Genomic DNA, 6733 nt, shown 5'->3' with positions numbered 1-6733 from the left:
CAAACACACACACACACACACACACACACACACACACACACACACACAAATACATTAAAAATAAATATATAAACGAATTGTAATGATTAAATCTACAAACTGAGCCAGGTGCAGTTGTATATGACTGTAAGCCTAGCACTCAAGAGGCAGAAGCAGGCAGATCGCTTTATAATAGAAGCTAGCCTGAACTGTAGAATGAGTTCCACACCAGCTGGGGCCACAGGGAGATTGTGTCTCAACACCACTCCCACGCAAAAAGATGCTCCAATAATTTTAGTTGTTGGTTTGGGGAGATTGTTACACATGTTCCATGAAGAGACTTTGATGCTTTAAGCAAATATTTGTTTTCTCAGTTTTACTGAGCTCGTCAAGAACCAGAACAGCTGAAGGAGCACTTCTGTCAAGGGCACCCTTAGCTGCAAATGGAGTGACTTTAACTCAGATATGGAAAAACGAAAATGACAGGAAGGAAACTATTGGAGAGTTAGCAAGATGTCAGGGTGTAGAAGTTGAAGGTGATGAAAATGTAATGTGGGTAGACATGACAAATATGTAAGGTACATGTATGAAATGGATACAAATATTGAAGGAAAATTTAAGAAAAAATATAAATACAAACAACACTTGGAAGAATGTAACTGGATTTCTATACTATACATAATTAAACAATTAATCACATATATCACCGGCTAAATCACTGATTTAACTAGTAAACAGTTGAAATCATTAATAAAAGACCCAGCATCAGAGTGTATTTAAAATAGATTTTCACTTATTTACATTTAAGTAGATGGTGTTTTGCTACATTCCAAGTATATGACTCTTCCATTTCACTCCTAGGATTTGAAAGGAATGTGTCCCAGAGCCTGGATCTCATGCTCTTTTTAAATTATTTTTTCAGGTTATCATGAAAACAATGATTCTCCATGGCATATTCATTCATAGTTGTCATTACACTGTATGCTCATTTCTTCCACTCAGCCCTAGTGTGCTAAACTTTGAGAAAACCTACTAAATTTCATAGTTTATTGCTGTAAGTTCCTGTGAAGTGCAGAGTTTACAAATGGGTAAATCTAAGGTAATCATATGGAAAGTGAAAAAATCTAAGTTGAATTTCACATTTGTCAAAAAAAATTTTTTTAAGTTTTGTTAAGTTTTAGCTCATTTCATATAATAGATCTGGATCCAATTTAGACACCCTCTCACATCAGTTCTTTCTCTACCTCACTGACATCATGCAGATTAATTGTGAGACTTGTTAGATATTCCCAATGTTTAAACATGCTTGAGTTTGGAACAATGAGAATATAGCATCATAACAACTATGTATGTGTATGCCACGATGAAATAGATCACTGTTCATAAAACCCTGATAAAATCAGATAAAAGGAAACAAATACAAGAGACAGACTCTGTTACCCGGCAGCAATCTCAAATCCTGGAAGGCATGGGCAAGAGGTTCCTGAACCGAAGAGTTCTTTACTAACCTCTGCACAAAGCAAGACACCATCTATTACCAACTAAGTAAAGATAATTCAATTATGCCTGGGTACCAGGCCATTTATTAATGATTCTAGTTATTTACTAGGTAAGTAAGCTAACTCATCATATATATGTATATATGTATGATAATAAAATGTAATACTATGTAATTTGATATAATGTGATGATTGCTTGTAGTGTGATGCCTGCTTGCAGTGTGATGTCTGCTTGTAGTGTGATGCCAGCTTGTAGTGTGATGACTGCTTGTAGTGTGATGTCCACGTAGTGTGATGCCTGCAGCTTGAAGTGTGATGACTGCTTGTAGTGTGAGGACTGCTTGTAGTGTGATGCCTGCTTATAGTGTGATGCCTGCTTGTAGTGTGATGACTGCTTGTAGTGTGATGTCTGCTTGTAGTGTGATTCCTGCTTGTAGTATGATTCCTGCTTGTAGTGTGATGCCTGCTTGTAGTGTGATGTCTGCTTGTAGTGTGATGTCTGCTTATAGTGTGATGCCTGCTTGTAGTGTGATGTCTGCTTGTAGTGTGATGTCTGCTCGTAGTGTGATTCCTGCTTGTAGTGTGAGGACTGCCTATGGAATAATACCTGCCTGTAGCATGAGGGCCTGAATGACTCCAAATATGCAGTTCTGACATCCTCTTGGGGGTCCTGATTTGTTCTTTTCATCGTCAACTGCATTTTTCTCCATAGGTCAAAATGTTCCCATTGATGGGTGTACACTTTTCGATTGTAGTGCCATTCACTAGGCACATTACCACACTTTTCAAATATTAACTATAGGTTTTCGATGTCTAGTCTTTTCATCAGTATATTTCTTTAATGTTATTCTGATTGGAAAAACACACACAAAAATTAAAGCAATCATTTTCAAAGTGGAGCATGGTAATCATCCCTTCCTATCTCTTCAGTTGTGCAGATCTTGCCATATTTTCACAGTTTTGACTTTCTTCTTTATTCCTTTCAGCATGGGTTGAGAAAGAGAGTCCCTTGAAGGTAATGATTTATACTGATTTTGAATTGTTGAGGATGCACATTGTAACATAGGCAATTTTAACTTAATATCTTGCTTCAAACCCTCTCCAGCCTACACAGAAAGTGAAAAATCATTCGTCAGATGAAATAGAAATAACAATGATACAGCCATTCACAGCAGGTAAAAATTGTAAGTCATAATAATAAGAAGACAAGCATGCTTTTAATCCCAGCATTCGGGAGGCAGAGGCAGGTGGATCTCTGTGAGTTCAAGGCCAGCCTGGTCTATATAGTGAGTTCCAGGACAGCTGGGGCTACAGGGAGACCCTGTCTCAAAAAGATCAATAAATAAATAAATAAATAAATAAATAAAACTACTTACAACATTAACATTCTTATTTCTAATTTCCCAGTATTGATGATAAAATATGGTGTAAATAATTCAGTTTTCATTGTTGGCATCAGTGTTTCAACAAATAAATAATTTTAAAAAAACTATACAGATTGGCTTATCACTTAGAAAGCATGCAAAATTCAATTATTGAGTAAAACAAAGAGCATATACGCAAATAAGTGAAAAGATTGTCCACTTCAGCCAGAGATTGTGATGGAGGGACACATGAAGAGGTGGTTCATAGTTCAAGTGGTAAGATACAGTTGAAATACCAACAGAGTGCTGTGGCAATTCTAAATACCACCTGTGTACCTAGAGAGAGAGAGAGGGCCGCAATCAAGACAGACTTTAGATGCTGGGTGGCATTTTCACAGATAATCTGTCAGAATGAGTGACAGTGTGTCAGACAGTAAAGATTGAGGATTCTTCAAAATCCTTGGGGAAACAAAAATGTATCTGATCTCAAATTTTGGCAGTACCTATTCATTGCCACAAAGACTCTTATGTAAATCACTTTTAAATTTTATGTCACTGGAATATATAGATTTTTCTGTAGAAGAAGTCATAGACGTGTCATCAGAGGAAGAACAAGGGAAGAATGATAACAAAAATGCACAACAAATGGTAAGGAAATGTTTATGTTTCCATTTCTCATTTAATATTTTCTTTTGCTCAGTAACGTAATACAAAGACATGCAATTACCTTCAAATTACATTATAAACCAATTGATATTTGGCTTTTAAGACTACCCCTTTATCTTATAATAAAGCTGAGATTATTTTTAAAATATACACTAACCTATAGTAAAATTTGTATTGGATTTGTGACCAAATTTTCTGATAATTTTCTGGTTTCCATTTATGTAATCTCCTAATGCTAAATGGGAAAATAAAATTTATGTTATATGGCTAATCAACATCAAATTGGAATGATGTCACATATATTAGATTCATGGCAAATGGTATTTCAAGAGGTAAAGAATTTGTGGCTTTACAGTACCTGTTAGCCGAGGTTAAAGTTCGAATCTCCCCTCATTATCTTTAGTTGAATTCAGTGTTGCTATACATTTAGAGAAGAGGGAGATTCCATTAGCTCAGGCCAAATTAAGAGCATGAAACGTTGCAGAATTGAACCTTTGGTATAGTAATTAAAAGCAGACGTTCTGCCTTGCCTTCCTTCCAGTCAATGAAAAAAGCAAATCATGTAAAATGCTATCGACTGTTTGGACATTAGACTAAATTAGGATGAGATTTCAAGCTGTCAACATATAGGCCCATCACACTGCCCTTCTACATATAACTTAAAAAGAAACGTAAAACTTTATTCTGCTGGTTGGTAGGTTTTTCTTTATGTTATTTAGCCTTGCTTTCCACAGATGACCTACCCAAAGCTTAAATGTTCCCTGAAGAGAATATTTCTTGGTGGGCCCAGGGGATGGATTCACAATGAAGGACCCTGGGAACACAAATGATACTCCACAGGCCATATAATATATGTAAGAGAATTCATTAAACTCAGCAGGGGGACCTAAGGGAGGTGCGGAGAGGGCATCAGATCTAAATGTCATCAAATTATGTATCTTACAAAAATTGAGAATTGTGAAAAGTAAAAGAACAAACCAAAGCAAACTCAAAAGTCTTAATTTAATGTACAAGTTCTCGCTTTAAATGATGCACATTGCAATACATCCTTCTCTTATATATCAGCCTGGAGCTTGGTAATGAGATGTTGAGATTTTATCAGGGAGATAGAAACTTTTTGCAACTCATTAACTAATATTGTTAATTTTAATAGACATTTTTTTCTGAGCCCGACCTACCGAAGAAAGATGCAGCTCATGTCACTGGAACTGCAGTTCAAGGAAGAAAACCCATGTCATATTTTAAAGTGAAAGGTAAGTTCTCCACTTTATGAGGAGCTCTTTGAGGTGAAGGCATGTAATTCAGGGGAACAGCATATGTTGCCATTCAATATAGTACACTCATATAGGTAGAACATGATAACGAGGTCTCATCCATGTTCTGTAGATGTTGCTATCATGTGCTCCTGAAGCAACCAGGTTGATACATAGATGAGAAAATGTGTTACTCTGTGGAGTACTAAGGCAAAAGGCAATGCAGAGAATGCGTAATGAATGAGGAGAATTCATCCAGTACTGGGAATAGTGAAAACCAGAGAAAGAGTGAACAGATGAGTGGCGAAAATGCTGGAAATCTTCAGAAACTGAATGATAGGCCACTAGCATTTTCAGAAAGGTAAAGTGACCTTCTAACAGCCAGCTGTGTCAGCACAGCAGTGTCATGCCTTTCATGTCCTCCTCTTCATCGTAGGTAAGGCATTCGGCATTACAGGTCCCCTCACACAGAACTATGATTGCTTTTCCTAAGCAAGCTACTGGAGGCCATTCATACATGATTAGAAAATAATGTCCTATACTGGCTTAATAGTCAGGATTGCATTTCATAAAAAAATAATAAAGCAAAACAAAACAAAGGAAAATAAGAGAACGGGGGAGATGAAAACCACAGGGTGCGTGGTAAGGTGGTCAATACACCATGGCCAGTCCATTAATTTGTAATTAATCTGCTGGTTGTGGACATGAGAGGGACAGAAGCCTATGTTTAAATAGCAAATTGAAGTAATGGAATTGAGAGATTGCATAGCTACCATAGAATCACAAATTGATTCAGTCGCTATAATGGTTTGCCATTCTGATTTAGCAGCTCTGGAAACCTCGGTCCTCATCATACAAGAGGCCTCAGTTCAAGAAGCCCCTTTCTGAGGATCAATCCTCAAAAAGAAATCTAGGCAGAGAGCCATTGGGTAATAGTTTGAGACACAACAGAATCCAAGAAATGATAACCCTTGATTTGGGTTCTGTGCATATTTCTAAACAACTAGTTTCAACAAAAGGCATCTACAAGCACAAGTAAATGATGTAAAAAGGACACACATTGGCTTATCACCTAGAAGGCATGCAAAGTGTACTTTCTGAGTAAAACAGAGTGTATACACAAATACGTGATAGCTCATCCACTTCAGTCTGAGAATGTATGGACGGACACGTCAGGAAATTGTTCACAGTTCAAGTGTGAAATAGAGCTCAAATACCAAGACAGTGCTGTGGCAACTCTAAATACCACCTGTGTCCTCAGAGAGAGCACAAACAGGAAAGACGTTAGACTTTGGGTAGAAATTCCCCAGATAATCGGTCAGAATCAGTGAAGGTATGCTAGGTAGTAAAGATAAAGGTTACTTCAAACTCCTTGGGAAATGAAAATGCATTTTATTATCCCATATTTTGCCAATTCCTTCTTATTCCTGCAGAGACTATTATACTGTGTCACTTTTAAAATTTCTGTTACTGTACACATAGATTCTCGTGTAGAGCGAGTCATAGAAGTGTCATCAGATGAAGACAAAGTAAAGGACGATAACAATGAAAATACACAACGAACAGTAAGGAAATGTTTAGTTTTCAATTTCTCCTTCGATGTTTTCATTTGTTCAGTAACATAATACAAAGATGTGCAGTTGCCTTCAACCTACACAACAGAGTCAATAGATAATCATTTCAGATTTGGCTTTTTTTTTCTCTTTTTTGAGACAGGGTTTCCCTGTACCCCAGCTGTCCTGGAACTCACTATGTAGACCAGGCTAGCCTCGAACTCTCAAGGATCCTCCTGCCTCTAACTCTGAAGTGCTGGGATTAAAGTCATGTGCCACCACGCCCGGCCTCATATTTGGCTTTTAAGACTACTTTATTTTATAATAAAATTTAGATTATTCTTAGAATATACACTGACCTAGAGTAAATTTTGTCTTTGTTTTGTGGCTATTTTTTCTGATAATTTTTTGGATTCTGT

General features: G+C 36.9%; 1 long non-coding RNA gene across 1 annotated transcript; it reads left to right on the top strand.

Moving 5' to 3' along the window:
* The first annotated feature begins 3398 nt into the window (after positions 1 to 3398).
* On the top strand, positions 3399 to 6320 carry LOC103737643. Its single transcript, XR_607410.1, has 3 exons — positions 3399 to 3490; positions 4662 to 4761; positions 6244 to 6320. It is a non-coding gene; the product is annotated as an uncharacterized LOC103737643 (long non-coding RNA).
* Positions 6321 to 6733: the final 413 nt, after the last annotated feature.

The sequence above is a fragment of the Nannospalax galili genome, unplaced genomic scaffold (genome assembly GCF_000622305.1).
Source record: "Nannospalax galili isolate Female #2095 unplaced genomic scaffold, S.galili_v1.0 scaffold618, whole genome shotgun sequence".
Classification (NCBI taxonomy): domain Eukaryota; kingdom Metazoa; phylum Chordata; class Mammalia; order Rodentia; family Spalacidae; genus Nannospalax; species Nannospalax galili.
The sequence above is the reverse complement of the archived record's forward strand: the minus strand, read 5'-3'. Positions and strand labels throughout refer to the sequence as shown.